Here is a 20,146-nt window from a genome sequence, read left to right as displayed (position 1 = left end):
GGCTCCGTCCAGCACCACCCAAATGTCCGGAAGCAGTGTCCAAACGCTCTGTGAACACCGGCATTCAGGGCCGTGCCCACAGCCCTGTGCATCCCGTTCCATGCCCACCACCCTGTGGTGCAACCCCTTTCCCTGACCCCCAGCCTCCCTCCCCTGACAGCTCCATGCCGTTCCCTCAGGCCCTGTTGTTGTCACAAAGCAGAGCTCAGCGCTGCTGCTCTGCTCCCTGTGAGAAGCTGCAGCCACCATTAGGCCTCCCTTCAGTTCCTCTGAGCACACCCAGGGACCTGAGCAGCTCTTCATATATGTCCTCCTTTTGAGACTCTTCAGCACTGTCTCTCCTTAGCCAGGGACTCTTATTTCCAGTCACCTGTACCACAGGCACAGGTCACGAAGAGATTTGTCAGTTTATTTCAGCAGGAGATGTGGCACTGGGCTGGTGATCAAACAGCACAAGGAGGGTCGTACTGCTCAGTAACCTGTGTACATTTAATTGGCTCTTTCTGCTCTACATCACGTGTTTTTTTCTGCTGATTATCCTCTCTCATATAATTTCTTTCCATGCCTGGATTAAACGGCTGAGCTGCAGACCTTGTGTTCATTTCTCCCATACATCTCCAAATGTTATTTTTGGTCATGTCCCAGTGTCTGTCTCCCAATGGAACAACACCAAAGGTGCTCTGGGGGACCTTGGCTAGCCCAGCAGTGGAGCAGGCAGCCTGCTCATTAGTCTTTTATGTCTCTCCTTATCAGTTTTACTGTGAAACTCCCTATCGCTTTGCTTGCACACGTTGAAATAATGAGGTGTCCTGTTTGGCAGATTTATGTGGTGGTGATTCTGGCCTGAAAGTTCAGGGGAGGGGAAGGCTGCTGTTAAATAATATGAAATGGCGAGTATGTTTTTCGTAGTGGCCTTTTTCCTTTCTGAGGTGAGTTTCTAGCAGTCTTACACAAAGAGGGGTAGGAATTCTGAGCAGGCTTTAAGGCTGAGTAATACGGGAGTTATTTTCCGTGACATTAATATGTAACTGAAAATGAGTTGTAAAAATAAACCTCTTCTAAAGAGGATAAGAGAGGCTGTGGGGGTACTGCTCCCTGCCCTGTTGGAGCCAGTCTTCCCACTGCTAGGAACACAGCAGGTATCTGTAGCCTCTCCTGCCGCTGTGCTCTTCATGTGATGGTGGGAAGGCAACACAGGTGTGTTTGGGTGGAGGAGATCGATAGCCTTCTGTTCTTTCCTTCCTCTCATTTCTCTTTCACCCTGCCATGAGTTATCCAGGAGTTTGCTGCCACTTGCGGCATGCCATCAGGGTGAAATGATTTTGGCTTGGCTTTATTTTGTTAATTCTCTGCAGTCTTATGATTGCAATAACAGTGGTTACAACTGGGAAGGGTCTGGCCAGCTCTTGCTGTGGTGTATAATAGCAATGTCCTTTTCAGATTAAGGAAAAGCATGATTTGTTTCGTTTGTCCTGCCTGTGGTTATTTTCTGAATCAAGGCTAGAAGGAAAGGTAAAGATCTTGTAAAAGTAAGAGTCTGCAGAAATTACTGTTTTTTTTTTCCCCGTCCAGAAGAGTTTTCTCATTTTCCAGTTAGCGTTTAGACCCTTAACAATGTGGCAAATCTTAATGGGAAAGCGTGGGAGGGAGTTTCAGTTCTTGGACCTTTCAGAGGTTTGGGAGGTGTGTGTAACTTCATGTACCAAGTAGCTGGAGTGCATTGCAGTTCATGTGGACCTGCAAGAATAACCTCCATGGAGGCAATCTGCAATCTTTGTTCGGAGACTTCAGCTCTAGTCTTCATGGAAATTCATCCTGAAAATCTGTTTACTACTGTGTTTGTTAGGCATATTTACCTTGAAGATGCTAAAAGTTAATGTTTTTGTTGCAGTTTTGAACTGAGGCATTGCTATATGCATGTCAGAAGGCCAGCTCTATGACTGCGCTGTTGTAACCAGTGTTTATTAGCTTTTTTTTCTTATTTTTTTCTTTTCTTTTTTTTTATTTATTTTTTTTTTTTTTACAGTTTAGCTAAATTAATTGATGCAATGTGTAAAACAAAATTATTTCATGTTCTGATGGCAGAGCCATTTTTTCCCCTGGTGTCCTTTGAAATGTTGAGTGTAATTGTCAGTACCAGGAAAAAGAAACTACTAGAACCCACGAAGAGAAATAGAAAATGAGCAGAAAGGAGAGGGTTCCTAAAATTTGTGATCACTAATGATTATATGATTCTATAAATATTGAACCTGAAGGTAGCAGAAAATATCCTGGCAGTTTCTCAGTAGCAAATAAATAAATAAGAGATAGCAGATGGCGTGATGGTATTCTGGTGGAGAGAAGGGCAAGCAGCTCTGCCATGTGAATATCAGAAGGGTTTTAGAAGGCACTGTAATGAAGTCCTGCTCACAGCTCTGCGTTTGCTAATAATATTTGAATTGAGAAATAAGTTGCAATTGGAACAGTTCCAATGACATGGGGTCAGTTTGCCTGAGTGAGTGTGTCAGAAGTGAACTTGGAAGAGAAGAATTTCCCAGGAGGCACGTAGGTGGCGATTTCTCATCCCCTAAATGTGCAGTAAGAAGAGGGGACGGTGTCAGGAAAGGGGTGAGGAAGGGCTGGTGATGCCGCAGCAGTTGTGAGAAAAGCATTGGGCTGTTAGAAACTAACCTTAGCTAGCTCTAGTGTTTGTTGACTGTGAGCATGTTGTGTAATGGTGCTTTTATCCCATTAAGCAGCAGAGCTGGGGGGTAGGGGCAGAGAGTCCATGTGGAATTCATGCCCGATTGTCCACCATCTGAAGTGCACATTGAGGAATGTTTCAGAGCCCAAACTAAGAAAATGTCAAAGCAATACCTTGAACACGAGCATTCCTCCTGTGATGGTGTGTGCAGTGACTGCGTGCTAAGGCACCAGAGAAATCGCTGGAGCAGTCTCTGGTTGTAATAACGCTTCAAGGATCGGGTGAAGCAATGGATGAGCAAATGACACTTGATGGCAGCTCTCTGCTTGAGAGAACCAGACCCAGGGAAGCCAGTTCTGTCTTCCTGAATGAAGAGACAGTACGTGATGGAGGAGAGCCAGGGACTAATAGCAGCACACGACGAGCGTATGACTGAAAAATTAGATCATTGCCCTGATGGAGTGGGATAAATCTATCTGTTTGTGCATACAGTGAGAAGGGTGAATTCAGAAGCTCTTTCTTTTTCTGCAGCCAAGCAGTAGACTTTTCATCTTCCTCCTATTATAAGAGCAAAAAAGCCAACGGGAAGCTCCCCGCTCAGTCTGTATATTCAAGAAAATTCAGGCATATATGGAAAGGAATGAAAACCAAATATAGTATTCTTCTTAATCAAATATATTTGCTGAGGCTGCTTTGACTCTTAAGGTTATTGGTAAAATTTCACTGGACAATGGATAGAACTGCAAAATTTACTTTCAGGTTTCCTTTATTTAAAAGCAGGAGTAATGTTTGAAAATTGTATTTTCTTATTAGTTAAGCTACATAGGCCAGACAAAGAGGCAAAGTGATGAGAACAAACCAGCTAATACATGGACGAAGCATAACCTGATGAAAGTTGAAGTAGCTAACTGGAGGGACGGTGAGTCTGTTTGAGTGTGGATGAGTGGATGTAAATAACAGAGCTACATTTTTCCTTCTCACTGTTATATGAAGAAATGAGAGGGAGGGCTAGGTATACCTCTTCATCTTTGGTTTGGGATCTCTGCAGAAATCTGTGTTACTGGCTGCAGGATGAGACGATGCCTGTCCTTTGAGAAGACTGCAGGGAAGGGAAAGTGGTAGCTCCATATCCACACAGTTATCTGCAGGAAGATGCAAACTGCTTTTAGAAATTGTAGAGCCTTGCATTATTGGCTGCTCTGGGTTAACCTTGGAGCAGGGTGTCTTTTAGAGAATGGGATCGGAGAAGAGTTCCAGCTTGGCAAGGAAGATGTGATTTGGAGACATGGAAGAGAAAATTAATCAGAATAATAGGTCTGGCCCTTGCAAGTAGGTTGAGCCTAATGAAATTAATATCTGGAAATTAATTATAAAACCAACCTGATAACACTTAATAGGACTTAGAGGATATTTGTGAGTAACTCCAGGGTTTTTTTTGTTTGTTTGTTTGTTTGTTTTTTGCAAAGACATTCCCAGGAGCAGATTAAGACTATCTGCTTTTCGTTTCCCATAGAATATCCAAATCGCAGCAAGCAACCCTACTGTGCTCGTGTGTGTGTTTCCTTTTGCAATCAAGCAACAGCTTGGCTCAACTTTGGAAAAGCTGAAATGCTGGAGTGTTGGATTATATGATATCAGCCGGGGAAAAGTTTCCTAAAGACTTTTGGCACTGCCTGACTCTTGTGAAATAAAATACGCTGCAGCAATTTGTAATTCATGTGTGCGTGTTAACCAATGGCTGCGTTTATTCTAAGCATTAGCTAGCTTGTTTATGATAAGTCTTGGAAAAGGCTGTTTTTTCATTAGACTTCCAGGCTAAATTTAATTGGAACCTCATCAGGAAGAAAAGCTAGTTGGGTCACTCTGGAAGTGTTTAAGGAAGGTTTCGTAACTCGTTCTTTGGTATTCCTCCAGTAAGGCCGGATCCTTTTTATCTGAAGCTCAGAGCTCGAGGGGACAATAAAGACTCAAACCAGTCGGAAGTAATTGCACCGAGATCATCAGCATAGTTTTGTTTAATTTACAGTGTGTGTTTAGTGCTCTCCTGTTGGGGATGTTTAATCAAACTCCTCGTGCTGCAGGGACAAGGCAAGGAATCGCAGCACTGAGGGCGCTCGCCTGAGGGACCTTGGCTTGTATGTGTGTCGTGTGGTCGTGGGAAGGGAGTCGGGAAGCTGGGTGCTTGTGCTGGAGCAGTTCTCTGCCAGGCTGGGCCGAAGGCTGCCTACTGGCTGCCTGCTTTTCCTGCAGCCTCACCTGGCTGCAGCGTTGTGCTTAGGGCATCATTGGAAGGGAGCTCCACTTATGTGTTGAAGTTGCATGGCAATATATGGCACGGGGTGTTTGGGCCCATTACTTTGCACTTGTTTTTTTCTGTCTCCTCTTTATTTCTCCTTTCTTTCCCCTCCTCGGAATTCTCATGTCTGTATTTTCTGGCTTAGTAGCACGTTTCTTTTGTCAGATTTGGTAATGAAGTTGAATTTTTTAGAGGGTGAAAGAAAAGCATAAGGTAAATTGAGGTTCTGTCCTTCTGCCCATCATGTGTGCTGCTGCCAGGAGGCCTGGGAAGAGCCATTACCTTGTCTTACTTTTAATGACAATTCATGAGCAAAAATACACCCAATGATACTATTGTCATTGCAAGGCTGAGATTAGGGAAATGTGTTTGACTGCTAGAAATTAACAAGTACATGGCTTTTCTTCTTGTAATACAGGGCAAAGAATTCTGACTCTCGACAGATCAGAACATCTAAATCAGACAGATTTAGATCAATGTACAGTTGAGATTTTCAGACAGTAAGAACTGTTTGGTGTTCTCCAAACCTAGTGGTACTGATTATGCATGTAATTTTACCTGCTTTTCTTTCTTGGATTCTATACGTTTTTGTTTCCTGTGCCTTTTTTTTTTTTTTTTTTAATGCACATCTGTGACAGCATTTCATAGTGTTTGTCCATGATATCTGTGTCAACCTTTTCCACTGATAGAACAAATGAGGTGGGAAGACACACTGTTAATTTTTCTGTAAAGTTTCAGTAAGCTGATAGCCAAAGCAGTTGGTGTAGGGCCCTGGAACTTATTGGCTATTCTTCCACATCTTCAACAAGTTTAGCTCTGTGACTTTTGAACACTTCTCCCTTTCTATTATTCTTCCTGCTTTCTTAACACTAAGCAAGGAACGCAAATCTTTGGAGGCTTATCTGGAGTTTCGATGGCCCAGTGCTGCAGTTCTAAACACACCTTGTTCTGTACTGTGTGATTAAGGAAGAAAAACTTTAAGAAAACATGCACTGATAGTGGAATGGTTACCAGCTCTCAAGAGAAGCTGGTTATTGACGTCTCTGATCATGGATGATTTTTTTATCATTTGTTTTTCCACAGGGAGAAATCCATCTCATTTTTCCAAGGAATCACAAGTCAGTATTTCCTCCTATTGCTCAACCTTGAAGAGTAAACGCATATCTTTTACTCGGCGGTAGGCCGGATGTTGTATTCTGACTGCTAATTACCACTGATATTATCTATTTAAATCTTTGTTCAGCAATTTGTAGAGTGAGGTTCCTGCTTCTCCTTCCCATCGTCTGCAGAGCTGTATTTCAGTGCTGAACTGAAGTTTTGGGGAACTGCAAAATTGAGCCAGACTTTGTAGGAATTTTGGCAGTTGTCCTGAATTGTCTTTCGTGTATCCAAAATCTGATTCAAGGTTGCTCCCTATAAGGGCTGATATTTTTATACAGGCTTCTTTCAAACGTCATAAATACCACTGCTTCCATTAAAATAAATTAAAAAAAACAAAAAACAAAAAAACAGCAAAACCAAATACTTCATGTAGTTTACAATCTTACTGTTGGGGATTTTTCCTTCTGTTAAATTGGCCTTTATGAAACTGCTTGGATTCTTCCTGTGTCTTTTAACTTCCTACTCAACTTGCAGACCACATCCTTCACGTGCCCCTGTGAATGGTTGGTTCCTTGCTGCTCCTGTTCCCTTTTGTTTGGCTTGGGGCTGCCCAGCCCTGGCACAGGGGTTGCTACCTGCAGAAGGAGAGCTGCCTGGGCACTGCTGGGGCTTTCTGCTAATTGGCTTTTGGAAAGATCACGTGTAACCTAGTTACTGATCATTAGATCTGTCAGTCTCTCTCCTGGCTTCTGGATGTTAATATTTCTGCTCGAGCAACTATTTTTCTTTTTATAGAAAACAGTCTGTGCTGCTTTTTCTCTTGAAAATGGAGTTACGTGTTATTTTTATGCTGAGCTAAAGCAGTCTGTGATTAATAACCTCAAGGTTCCCTTTTGTTAGCACAGATGTAGTCATTTTATCTGTGTTAGTGAGGCATAGATCCATGGTGACCTATTTTGGTTAGCATGTCTCTGTTTTCTGGGCTGAAGGTTGATGGCAGAAGTGCATCTTGTTATTTCTTGGTTATGCTGAAGACAGAAAGGGGAACAACGTACCGAAGTGGAGCACAGCTACTGTTCTGCGTGACATCAGAGATGTGTTAAGATCATGAAAAATTTAAAGCATCAAACTTATTCTTTCAGAACTGCCTCTAAAACGGAGTTCATTTACATACCTCTGTGCAGTTTAAGAGCCTTCAAGCAAGCTTGACCTTGCTAGAGGAATTGAGGAAGGTGCCACTGTTCCCTGCATCCGTTATGGGAGGTTCTCTACTGCCTGGCAGTACGTGCTTCTCACTGACTGAGATGGCCACTAATTTCTCTTTATTGGATAGATGCAACCTAGAATGCTCCTTACTGAACAGATCCATTAAGAGAGCTGCCCAAAGTACAGCCTGTTTTTGCAGAGCACGCAAAAAGTTGGAGTAACTTTGCAAGCTGAAGGCTGCAACAACACATTATTTATTTCTCCTTAAAGCGATATTGTGTCTGGCTGTTCTGCAGGTCCTTCTTGCTTGGAATTTACTAATTGAGGGGAAGAGACTTTACATGGAATGGATATTCATACTTTCATTTTTTAAAAATTCTCTTTCATTAATAAAAATAATCCTGATTCTTTAACTTAAAATATTTAACAGCTTCATAGATAGGTAGCTGCTGTTTGTCGGTTTCCCCATCTTAAGCACTTCAGACAGATGTGAACCAAGCCATGGCTCTTCCAAGTTGCATGCATAGTGTTCCCTAACTCTGACTAACTGCTCATAGCAGTAGTTGCAAGACTGGTGCTTGGTTGCAAGAAGGTTGCAAATGCCAGGGCGATGACTGTGTCTACTTTGTTTAGTAATAACCTCAGTGTTTTTTCTAGCAGTTTTATTTAAACTTGACTCACTGAAGGAGAAGTGAAATTCACTTGGAAGCTGAACTTTCTAAGGCAGTGATACAGAAAACACCGTGTAGGTCTGGTAAATGGGAATGAAACAAAAGGTTCATCAGAGCAAGTGCAGGAGAGGTGTGGATGGCAAACTATTGGCATTTGGCTTTTGCCTGATCACTGAAGGGTGAGAATGTTTTGTCCTGAGTCCATAGGATGCTCCTGCTGACCTGGCTACGCTGTGTGGGCTGAGGATGGTGCTGTCTGTTCTGGCATGCTGAAGGTGAAGTGGGGGCATCATGCTGGGAGAAGGGGGAGTTAGAGTTAGCTAGACAGCAGCATGCAAACTGTATGTGGTCTTTTGTTGTTTTTTTCTCCCTACTGTGCTGTATTGCAAGGATTTAAGTGTGTTGATAGCTGTTCAGCATTGATTGTAGTGTGGTGACTGATTAAAATGAGTTCTCTTTCTGTAACCTCTAATATCAAGTAAAGTTTATCAAAATTATTGCAAGGCTAAAAAATAAACTGGCTCATATTTAGAGTTTGCTTTAGCATAGCTGGGACTTAACATACTTTCATTCTGTGTATGAGTTGCTGTGTGTAAACAGGCTGCTTGCTTGCTATCCAGGGATTGCTCATACTTCCCTGAAATGTTACCTTGCAGGTGGTACTGCAGCCATCATCTTCTCTTTCACAGTGCAAGTACTTGAAAAGGTAACATAGCACTGTAGGTCCTTCTCTTGGTGTATGCAGAAAATGTCTCTTTCTATAGGCAGAAATATTTTGTGTGGTCTTTTTTGAAGAGGCAACAAGAAGGGAAGAATTCCATGGCCCTCTCTAGGTAAGCAGGCTGTATTCCAACACATATTTTTTTTCTGTACTTTATTCTGGATGATCATATCTCCTCTAAGATATTCCTAGTCTGCACCATCATCCAGAAAGGCTGGTGCTCATGCTGCAGCATGCTACTTCACCTTCAGGGCCTGCTGGCTGAAGAAGGAGAAACTGAAGCACATTTTCACAGAGCCAGATGCAGAAACATGAAAACTATTTCTTTCCAAAGCAGTGGGGAAACACCCCCCTTTCTGAAAGGTTCCAGCATTCTTATGGACTATTTGTGCCTAGATTGATTGGGAATCTCCTGGTTGTAATGCAAAATGTTCATTTGTTGTCTTATTCTGTGCTATCCCAGCTGTGGAGACAGCTGGAATGAGGATTTTTTCGAAGCATCAGAAAACTGGAAGAGAAATGTTTGAACTTTTTGGATGTTTAAATTGTAATGGGAGGTCAGATTGCAATTGCTGGCAGCACTTTTCTAGTATTTCACTAGGATTTCCAGTAAAATTATTTCAGTATGGAGGCAGCAGCTTGGAAACGTTAACTTAAAATGAGCAATGTGAGATGGCTGCGAAGTTTAATGCAGGGCTTGGGAAGAGGAACAGCTGTGGAAAGTAAGCAGACTGACTCCAGGGCAGATAAAAAATAATTTAAACATCTTTTCTTAAAAACTTCCTGTTAGGAATAAAGCTGGCAAATTAAATTTGAACTATAGTAATTACTGCTGCAGGCCTTACCTGTACCTGTTAGTTTCACTTAAATAAAAAGCTTTGGGTGAGTGACAGCTGAACTAAGTAGGTCAAAAGATGCACCTTTTTTATTATAAAATCATTTAAAATATATAAGGCGTAAAGGAGAGCTGCCCTTACGTTTTTTAGATCTCTATTTTGTTATCTTGACATTGGATAAAGTTCTGCTTTTTACGTTTTTGGAAGTGCAAGCATATTCATGTTTTGAGATGCAGAAGAGGTTGTGAGTTAGAAATTTGATTTCGGTTTGGCTACCAGATGTGGGGAGAATGTTCTCTTTTGGAATAAACTCCGGATTGAAAACTCATTTGGGAATTCGGAAAGCAGGCGAGCATTTACTTCTTCCTTCATCCTTTTTTAATCTATGAACAAGATAATCAGATGGGAGAAAATTGGGATTATGTACAGTAACACCTGAAATACGTAAAAACAAAAACTACAGCTGTCTGAAGGCATTGTGTAAATCAGGTATGTCACAGGGCTGGTGTTTTTTGATTTTCTTTTTTTTATGACACCTCATAGATTTTCTCAGTATTTCAATAAATTTGACAGCTAATGGATTGAAAAAATTATGTATGATCACCAAACCTTAATCTTTCCATTGTGTAATAAATCATTTTGTTTTAAATAGTAATCATGTTTGGGGTTTTTTTTTTTTTTTTTTTCTGACGCATTTTTAAGATGATGTTTTGGACATCGTAGTGTTTTAAATTTAATTCCTTCCAACTGAAGTGTGCTGAAAGCCACACTAAAAAATCAGCATTGCAGCATGAAGAGAGGATCATCTACTGATTTCTAATACAATAGCTGTAAAAGCACCACATGTAAATGCAACTACATCAAACTTAGGAATGTATGTAAAAACTGTGTAACTGGTTGGTTATGGAGAGAAGAGGCATTAAAGTAAATATAGAATTACCTAATTGCAGATAAATATTTACAGGATATATCAGTTGATAGACACAAACCTCTAGAGAAAAATGGCAAAAGCAATCTTAATGTGAGTTTTTGTGCTTGCTAATTTGTGTTATTTTTCTCCCATTTGGACCATAACATTTATTAAAAATTCTTCAAAAACAGTCTTTTATTCCCACTTTCCCAAATTTAATGTAGCGGTAGAGCATATATTGAGTATTAGTGAGGTGAGTCAAAAGAACACTGTCAAGGTGCAAACTGTGACATCATGTTATATTTCTTTAATGCTGAAGGGCAGCTGGATAGAAGGACTTTTTTTGTTGTTATTACTCGAACTCCAATTCTTTCCAAGCAAGGCCTGTGATAATTCTCCCACTAGTGCTAGTCTGGGAAGCCCTGAGAGGCACGAGCCTGTGCTCATTTGTGCCTATTTTTGACTTTCACCTCGTTTTCCCCTGCAGACTACTTGATGCGTGGCTGATTGTGTATTCAGATGAAATTTCTTTCCCCTATACATGTGAACTTGAATTTCCTACCACTTCACTTCTTGGGGGGTGAGTAAAGTAACCTACATGCAGATCCTTCCAAGCACAATTCCTGGAAACTGTAGGCTGTTGTGGGCATGTTTATTTTTTACTTGTCTCCTTGCTGTGATAACCTCAACTTTTTGAGGAAGGGAACAGACAGTTTATTTTAAATCCTGGTAGAGCAAAATGCCATTTACATAAGCAATAGCAGATCCCTTCATGCTCCTGAGCTCAAGTTTCCTTTGTAGAGATTAGGCAGACTTTTTGTGAGTCTGACCAAACTATGGAATCACAGAATCACAAGGTTGGAAATGACCTGCAAGATCATCTAGTCCAACCACCCTCCCATTCCTATTAGTACCACAAGCACTAAACCACATCTCATAGTTCCTCACCCAGACGCCCCTTGAACACTGCCAGGGACGGCGACTCCACCACCTCCCTGGGCAGCCATTGCAGTGCCTGACCACTCTGAGAGAAAAAGTTTCTCTTAATGTCCAACCTATGGAGTCTAGATTGATTCTACTCTGCGATCTTTAGAGGTTTCTTCAACAAGGCAAGACTGAAAACAAGCTCAAAGAATCTCACCTACGCTTAAATTGAGAAGTGCTGTGCTTGAACTTTCTCTTACGGTTTTCAGAAGCTTGGTTCAATCTCTGTTTGTCCTTGTAGTCCAGGGCTGTTTTGTCCTCTGGTCTTAGTGAAGCTGGACAATGGAGGAATACTCTTGGTGATCTGACGGTAGTCATACAGTTTTGCAGAGTTTTTCTCATGCCCTCCTTTGCTTCCTTTTCTCCGGCTTTTCTCCCTTGTGGTTCCATCCAAGCTTTAATTTTGCGATAATGAGGCTTCTAAATTTTTGCTTGCATACTATTTGATACCAGAAGTTGGGCAGCTTAGCAAAGATGTGCCTGCTGACCTCCTTTAACAGTTCAAAGATTTCAGCACTTTCTCTTTTCGTGGTTGGATCCAGCGGGGATTGTCACAGTTGTGGCAGTGGTTCCCAGAATATTCATCCATGATTTACGGCTAGTCACAGGCCCTCTCATACACGCCTGGTGTGACAGTAGCTTCCCATTTGGGTTAAATGAGAGTGCAGTTAAATAGCCTTTTGTTTAGGTGAGACAATAGTCTCTGAAAGATGTTTTTCTTAACAAAGCTCTTAGGAGACTGCGGGCTTGTGCTGAGCAGTTGGAGCGTTGCTGGTGGTTGGCTTCATTGTCTCACTCCTTGGCTGAATGAATCCTGAAGCATGTTTAAAAATCGTGTCATTTTATGACAGTAATTGTTCCGATACTGTTACCAGAAGGGCTTAGCAAATTCTCCTGAAAAACATCTTTGTTATACCGCTTTGACTTGCCGATGAAACCTGAATACAGAAAAGAAAAAGAAACCAAAACAAAAAAATTGATTGCAGCAACACCTGGTAGATGCTCTGTGTTGAGCACATAGCAGCATAAGAGGAGAAAATCCAGAGGCTGTATGCAGAAGCAAATAGGGCAAGAGAGGTACTGAAGTAACCTTTCAGGCAGTGGTACGTAAAAACTCCATTTCAGGACTGTGTTCAGGAAAGGCAAAATGTGAACTACCATGGCAAAGTTTCCTGCTGGTGAGTAGGTCTTGCTGAGGGCTGTGAAACTTGGTGCAGCATTCCATTCCTTCATAGGGTTTGTTTGAAAAATGCCAGGATCATAAGCTGCTGAAATGGGAAACATGAAAGGAATTTCAGGGGCTGAAAAAAAAAAACCCGGGGCAGACAAATATATCTTGACATTAACTTCAAAGAGTCTGTAGTGCAGAGGAAGTTGTTAAGGCTGAGTTTGACTATAGGTTTGTACTAAACTGGGAAGAGCTGGTGTTGAAAGCACAGAAGCACTGAATAGGGTAAGTACTGATCTGCTTATTGGCCTGAGGGAAAAACTGCCCTATTCTTCCTTTTGTAAGAGAGTTTTCAAGTATTTTTTGTTTGAACTAAATGAATGACCATACTAAAAAAATCTGTTTTTCCAAAATTTGTTGTACCTACCATGCACATAGCTGGTGGTGGATCCCATGACTGAAATAGCATGACTCTGAGTGTTTATAGGAAACTGCAGATCATGACTTTTAATGGCCATTCTCTGTCTAGTTGAACTAGTTAGCTACAAGTGGCCTTGGAATAATAAATTATCTGACTTTGAATGGTCTGGAGGCTGTGAGGGTGGATAGTGACAGGACAAGGGGGAATGGTCTTAAACTGAGATGGGATGTTTAGGTTAGATATTAGGAGGAAGTTTTTCACACAGAGGGTGGTGACGCACTGGAACAGGTTGCCCAAGGAGGCTGTGGATGCCCCATCCCTGGAGGCATTCAAGGCCAGGCTGGATTCTAGACTCTGGGCAGCCTGGTCTGATGATTGGTGACCCTACAACATAGCAGGGGGGTTGAAACTAGATGGTCATTGTGGTCCTTTTCAACCCACGCCATTCTATGATTCTATGATGTGTTCTGATCTCTTCTAACACTGTTAAGTTACTGAATAGTTCTGGGAAGCTTTCATGGAGACATGCTTCATTTTGTGTATTTGGAATCAAAGCAGTGGTGCTTTTTTTCCATCCCTTCTTAGGGAGACACAGAGAGAGAGAGAGAGAGAGAGAGAGAGAGAGAGAGATGTACCAGGAACTAGACTAGAGATGTAATCATAGATGCATCTACAGTTTTGCTTTGAGACAGTGAGTTGTGGCAATGCAGTGTTACCACAATACGTGGTAACAGCAGTTACCTGGTGTTTGTGCTCTGGATGGAGCTGCACTTTGGTAAAGTACATAGCTGCTCTTTGGAAATCACAGAGAATCACTGAAAAGGTCATCTCGGTGTCTGTATTGCTGTTTGTGGGTTAATCATTGAGCCAAGACAACTAGGTCCAAGAAGATGATCTGAGAGGAGCCAACAGATGGACTGCCATCTGACAAATGCTGCCAGCATCTCAAGGAAGAGGTGACCTTTTCATGCAACAGCAGAAGGCACATAAGAGGCTGAGGTTTGGTGTTCAGCAGGCTGCTTATTTGTATTTCAAATTATGTTAAGAGTTATTGTAACTGTTATCTGCTTTCCAGGAAGGAAAATGTGGGCAGCTGTTCTGTTACCAGCCTGTGGTAGTAACCAGTAGGAACCAACGGTGGGTTTATGCAGAGGTTTGTGTGGTCAGCATTGTTCAGCTGAAAGCTTGGACAGTGGGTGAAGGCAATCTCCTCCAGGCTCCCTGGCGTTGAGTGGTTTGTGCAGAACAGGAAAACCACCACCCACTGCAGGAGTTAGAGGGTGACTGAAATAGCAGCTGAGCCCAAGGCAGTATCAGAACAGATTGGTTTGTTGCTTCTGTGGCAAAACTCTGCATGCAGAGCACAATAGGAAAGTGTGAAAGGTGGTATTTTATGCCAGAGAGAGAGGGCAAGGGGCAAGAGAGGTCTGGCTGGCCAAGCTGTTAGCTGGAAAGAGATTTCAAGTTAGAAATTTCCTCATGACTGATTCCCAGCGTGTTTCAGGGAAGGGCTTTCTGCACGTTTCAGCTCACTCAGTTTCTCTCAAGAGAAATAACATATCTCAGCTCTTAATATTTTCTAGATACTTTAGCTATAAATGGATGATACTGCAAAATGCAAATTCATTTCTCTCTGGAAGCACAGCTAGTGTTTCTGAATGGAAACCAAACTACCTATACTTTCTTCAGGGCACTTAAAGCATGTTTTTAACAGCAGATAAGAAATCCTTCAGGCTAACAGCTAAGCACATAATATAATTGTATTTATAGTATAGTGCTAAGGCTGTGCAAGTTGGTGTACGTCTCACCTGGCAAATGGCAGCCTAAATCTTAGTACTGCATAAATCTCAGAGGCCTTTTTCTTGACGTATTCCAGGTCTATAGTCTGCCTGCCGTGTATTTTAGGAGATTTTTGTGAGGAGTGCTGTGTGAGTGGTAAGGGGATGTGAAAGAAGAACAAGGTTTTACACTCTATGTTGTCTTCTCTTGCCAGTTAGCTTCACAGTTCTCCAGGAGAAGAGGACCCTCTTTGTTCTTCCTGTTTCTTCTTCCTCATTGCTTTCTGCTGCTTTCCAGAAGCTGTGCAGCTTCTCAAATTTGCTAGCTTTTCAAATTTGCTAGCACAGCACTATAATTGATTTCAGCCAACTAAAGTGGGGGGACAGGAGATCTTTTGTAACTCAGCTGTAAGGAAGCTTTTAGTATCTGTTTAGCACAAAAGTGCACAGAAGTAAGTCCAGTTGTTCAGTATAGGTGGAATTATGGATTAGTGGCACCTAATGCAGTCTGGAAACATGTAGCCTAGCTGCATTCGTGTAACAGAGGAACATGCTTAATCAAGTGCAACCACAGCGGGAAGCAAACTTCTGTGTGTTTTGTGGCTTCAGCAGTTGTAAGCAGCTGGGGAGATGGACATCAAAAAATTGGATTTTGCAGTGCTGCACAGATTGCTGGAGATTCTTGGACCTGGAACACAGGATTTTGTCCCGATGGTTCCAGCCAGAGATGTGGTTTAGCCCCAGCATCCTACCTCAACTAATGGCTGGTAGTAATGTTCTGAGGGAAAAAATAATGATCCCTCCCAGCTTTTTGGCAGACTTCAGTTCAAGGACTTTGAGCAACAGTCACGTCTGCACCTTTGTTTAACAGCCCCAGGCAGACTTTCTTATATAAATACATCAAATCATGCACTAATCTGTTTTAAATTTTTGCTTTCATGGCATTCACTGAGAATGAGTTCTGTAATTAATTGTAGTGTGGAAAAAGTACCTCCTTTTCCTCTTGTTTTTAAACAAGCTGCTTGATAAACTTCATGTTATGCTGCCTAATTCACACATTCTGGGACATGACTTCCTATCTGCTTTCTCTTTAATACAAAAATTTTCTGGTTTTCACTCTGGAAGATGTAATTCACTGTTCCATGGGTATCTACGGTGATCCAGTAGTGCTGTTTCTCCCTTTCCTACCTGCTTCGTTTTCCCCCTTCTGCCTTGTTTGTGCATGGATGTTTTCTATTCTGCATCAGTTTGTGCCTTCCCTAGTCCCTGTTTCCCTTTAATTGCTTCTTGCTCTGACCATGCAGGATCCTGGCTTGTGTGTGTGAGCTTTGCGCAGCCGTTTTTATCTAGCTTCTCCCTTTTTCAATGGCTTCTGAATCAACTTCCCACCCTTGAATCAATTGAGGTAATGTGGAGCAGTGTTGCTTAGCAATGTGGGGAAGCTGATACCGCACCGCTTGGGTGATGTGAATGCTGCACCTGGGCTGAGCAAAAGAGCCTACTTGTCCTCTGCAGCCCATGCAGGGAAAAAATCGAAAAAATCCTGGTGTTTTCCACTGGTTTTAGTGTTGTTAACACCATAAATTGGTTGTTTCTTGTTTGTTTGTTTTTTTCCTTTAGCATTGCTGAGTAGCAGTTTTAGAGACACTGCTCTCCCCCCCTTCTTCCTGATCTTACACAAAAGTAAAACACTTCACAGCACATAGCATCGAAATATACTTGGGATGTAGCTCCTTAAAGAGCGGGGGTCTAATTAAGTATCTTGAGAGAGGTGTGTTTTCTGTCTTCGTCCTCTGCACACCAAGCAAAGCTGTCTTGAAAGTTGAGCTTTGTGGGACGTTGCAGTCCTCCAAAGCAGCAGATACTCACATCCAGTTTGGTGTTCATGGCAAAGGACTGAAAAATAGAATGAATGTGATATCCTCAGCCATGTAAGAATACAGAATAGGTTATTTCAGCAGCAAATGTGAAGGGCATGGATGGGAATTACTAGATTTGAAATAACTATATTTATTTAACAACCCAAAGCATCTCAGAATGCGGCCTGATGAACAGCTCAGTTGTCAGACTGGAGGATGGGCAGCGATGGGCTGAGGGCACACCTGAGTTAGCCAGGCCAAGCCTGAAGGAGGAAGCTGGGTGCTGAGGGCACAATGGCTGCTCTCACGGCCCGCCCTGAGGTGGTGGCGTGGTACTTGGTACTTCTTTCCTAGATGCTCAGTTGAGCATCTAGGTTGGCCTTCTACCTCACATAGCTGGCAGTCTTCTGAACTCACAAGTGCGTTCCAGCGGCCTGCGAGTTTATTCACTTCTGATTTAGGCAGTTTAATCCATAGTACGTGCTCATTTATCCTTGTCTTTCAGGAACAAAACATGGAGCTGCTGAGGGGATTTATAGCAGGTTCATTGCCATGGTTTCAGACAGCCTTCTGTAGCCTAAAAATAGATACAGGAAAGAATATTCTCTTCCCTTGTCTCCCTTCCCCCAAGCTCTCTCACTAATTGGAATTTCCTTTTCTGTTTGTATATTTTAGTTGTGGATTTAGTGACTCAGAGGTCAAGCAAATTTGTCCAGTGTCCTGTGTGAATGAGGAGAGCTCCCCACAGTACCTGAGGCGCTGGGGAGTGGCCGCATGGCTGTGTGCCATGGCTGCTGCTTGCCCTGCCTCAGACAGTTCAGCTGGTGAGAGTGGACCGTGCTGGGGACACCTTTGGAGATGGTGTCAGTGGCTAACCGTGCTCAGCAGGGCAGTGCGCAGAGCATGTAAGGGTGCTGCCCACAGCCTGTGCTGCTGCCTGCTCTGTTAATGTTGAGCAGATCGCAGGTGCACTAGCAGCTCTGCGTGGTCCCGTGGTCTGGCCAGGGGGCTTGGAATCATGACTGTGGCTGCAGCAGAACAAGCTTTGAGCTGTCGCTGCAGCCAGCACTTGGGCTGGCTGCTCTTTGTCTATGCACGTCAGGAAAATGGAGGTAGAATGCTGACTGGCACTCACCGTGGTCCCTTCTGATGTGTGCCAACTAAACTATTTTTAGCTTTGGGTTGGGTAGCTGATGGTTGGGTTTTGTTGTTTTGGTTTTTTTTTTTCCTCTTCAGAGGAGGTGTTGACTGTTTCTGTTAGCAGGAGTCCCAGATGCTTTTAGATCTCTTTCCCCAGACAGGAAGGGCATGGTCTGGAATTGCATCGATGCCTTGGATTTCCTGCATTGCTTCCTGTTGAATTCACTGGCCAAAAGTTATGGTGGGAGATACTGTGTCACAGGGCCTGTGTTGAGTGTGCAATTCCTGAGGTTCGCTGCGTGCCTTTGTACATTGGAAAGCAAGTAAATAGCCCTGTGGCAAACTTAGTGACTTGTGTCTTCCAGTGACAGGTTTTGGGGCAAAGGGGAAAGTGTTTGAGTTGCAAAGTGGGAAATCCCGTGTGGTCTTTTAGGAGATCGTATGGCAAATAAGGTGTCAGTTCTGCTGATCGCCTTTCCCTGAACAAGGCTTTGATTTCATCCAAGAGAAACTGCAGTAAGTTTGATGATTTGTTTCTGTTCCTACTGATACCGGGCATTTTCTTCCTGCTGTTGCTTGTGTGATCAGGGTGGCCTAACCCTTCCCTGTGGAGTCTAGATAGAGAAGGGCCTATGTGATGTCAGAGCAAAAGTATGGTATTGACTGGCTGCAGAGTATTGCTATTTCCTTCACTTTTTGCATACAAACTTTTGAGTTTTCCCAAGTTTTTTAATTGATCAGAGTTGACTTCTTTTCCTGTAGAGCATATTGGGAAAGAAATCTGTATATTTAGGAAGAAGATGATAGAGGTAAGATAGGATTGTGGATAATGCTTCTTCTGCAGTACTGGGCAGTATAAAGGTGGCTGGGGCAACTTACAGGAAGACTGCTGTTGAGAAGATGCTAAATCTCATCCAGAAATATGCATGCACATAGGGGTAGAAGGGTCACGAATAGCCTGGAAGCTGAATTCTTGATGTTTTGCTACAGGATCTTTCTGCTTCTTGCCAGGTCTGTTGTGCACAGTAGTGGCAATGTGTGCTTGTGCTTTCCTACACCTCTGTGTGGTTATTCTGCAGTATTTATGCCTGACTTTGATAGCTGGAAAAAAGCAGCCCCCAAGAGCAGGTGAGAGAAACACTGCCAGGAGAGTGACCTGTGCTGGCCATTCCCTCACCAGCACGAGGGCAGGAGGTTTGTGACTAGACACAAGGTGGCTGTTGTGGTGGTGATGTTCTGGAGAACGGTCCTTCTCCTTTTGGAGTGGAGGAGAGTTTGCCATTGTTTCAAAGGATGCATGCTGTGATTTCCATGAAGTACAGGTCTTTCAGCCATGTTCAATCTGCTTCACACAGACCACTCCAAATTGCAGAGCCAGGCTCTGCTAGTGGCCCTTTGAAAGTGTAGTTGTGGCTGATGTTGGAGGAGAAGAGTTTCCATATCTGCTGGAAATTTTCATATCTTTTCAGAGGATCTCCCTTCTTCTGCTATAATGACTTTAACACCTGGAAATAGCATATGCATGAATTTGCCTTAAATAAAGCAACCTGCATAATATTACATCAATGCACAGAAGGTGATCACCTCTTTCCCCTCCCATCTGCTCAACTCTTTTGTTTAACACACTGTTGTTTTACATTCACTTGTGTTCCTTCCAGCCCTTCCAACCACTTCCTTGCTCCAGACATTGCTCACAGTGCACCAGTGTGTTTCACAAGGGAATGTGGGCATGCTCCTGAGATATCCCCAGAGCTCTGTATGGATGCTTACCTCCTCTGAAAGATGCAACAACTAGTGTGGGTCTGTGTATGTACAAGGTGGATGGCTGGAAGCAGGGATGGGGAGAAACAAGGGAGGAACTAAAAGAAATTTACTGTGGGCATCTATAGGGGTAGAGGGGTAGGGCAAGGTAAGGGCAGTGCCAAATGCATCAAATGGTATGCTTTTTTTGTTTGGATAATAAGGTGCTGTTTAAAGACGGGTGTTTTACTTGTAGCCCATGTGGAAATCAAAGCATGCATCTTCAGGAAGTATGAAAATTGAGGATGCTCTTTTCTAGACTCTCAAGGTAGTGCCAGTTACATTATTTGCTTTCTTTAATGTTTGCTTAGGAGTTCAGAGCATCTTAGTATTTCAAATGCAACTACAGATTAGAGACTCTTTAAAGATCACGATTAATGTTTGAAAGTAAAAGTCCACTGTTAGAAGCTGTAATTTGCCCCTTTTGTGATTTAAGACACAATCTTGAATCCCAAAATTACAGGAGTCTTCCAACTCTCTTCCAGGATCTCAAGTGATCATCAAATCCAACCCCTGTACTAAAACAGGTTCCTACAATAGATTGCACAGGTACGCATCCAGATGGGTCTTGA

The 20,146-nt window shown here is 42.7% G+C and overlaps 1 protein-coding gene and 1 long non-coding RNA gene across 9 annotated transcripts in view; one reads left to right on the top strand and one right to left on the bottom strand.

Moving 5' to 3' along the window:
* Positions 1-20,146, bottom strand: part of LOC128071612 (uncharacterized) — a 679,004-nt gene that overhangs the window by 302,411 nt on the left and 356,447 nt on the right. The gene's annotated exons all lie outside the window — the stretch shown is intronic.
* FARP1 (FERM, ARH/RhoGEF and pleckstrin domain protein 1) overlaps positions 1-20,146 on the top strand; it is a 202,393-nt gene that overhangs the window by 5,056 nt on the left and 177,191 nt on the right. The window contains exon 2 of one of the 8 annotated variants that reach the window (XM_052705855.1): positions 10,912-11,004. The exons of the other annotated variants lie outside the window; for them this stretch is intronic. The gene's annotated coding sequence lies outside the window, so the exon portion shown is untranslated. The remainder of the gene's footprint in view (positions 1-10,911; positions 11,005-20,146) is intronic. 8 annotated transcript variants of the gene reach the window in all.

The sequence above is a fragment of the Tympanuchus pallidicinctus genome, unplaced genomic scaffold, assembly GCF_026119805.1.
Source record: "Tympanuchus pallidicinctus isolate F22 unplaced genomic scaffold, pur_lepc_1.0 scaffold6, whole genome shotgun sequence".
Lineage (NCBI taxonomy): Eukaryota > Metazoa > Chordata > Aves > Galliformes > Phasianidae > Tympanuchus > Tympanuchus pallidicinctus.
Note: the sequence above shows the minus strand (reverse complement) of the source record. Positions and strands in the feature narration are given on the sequence as shown.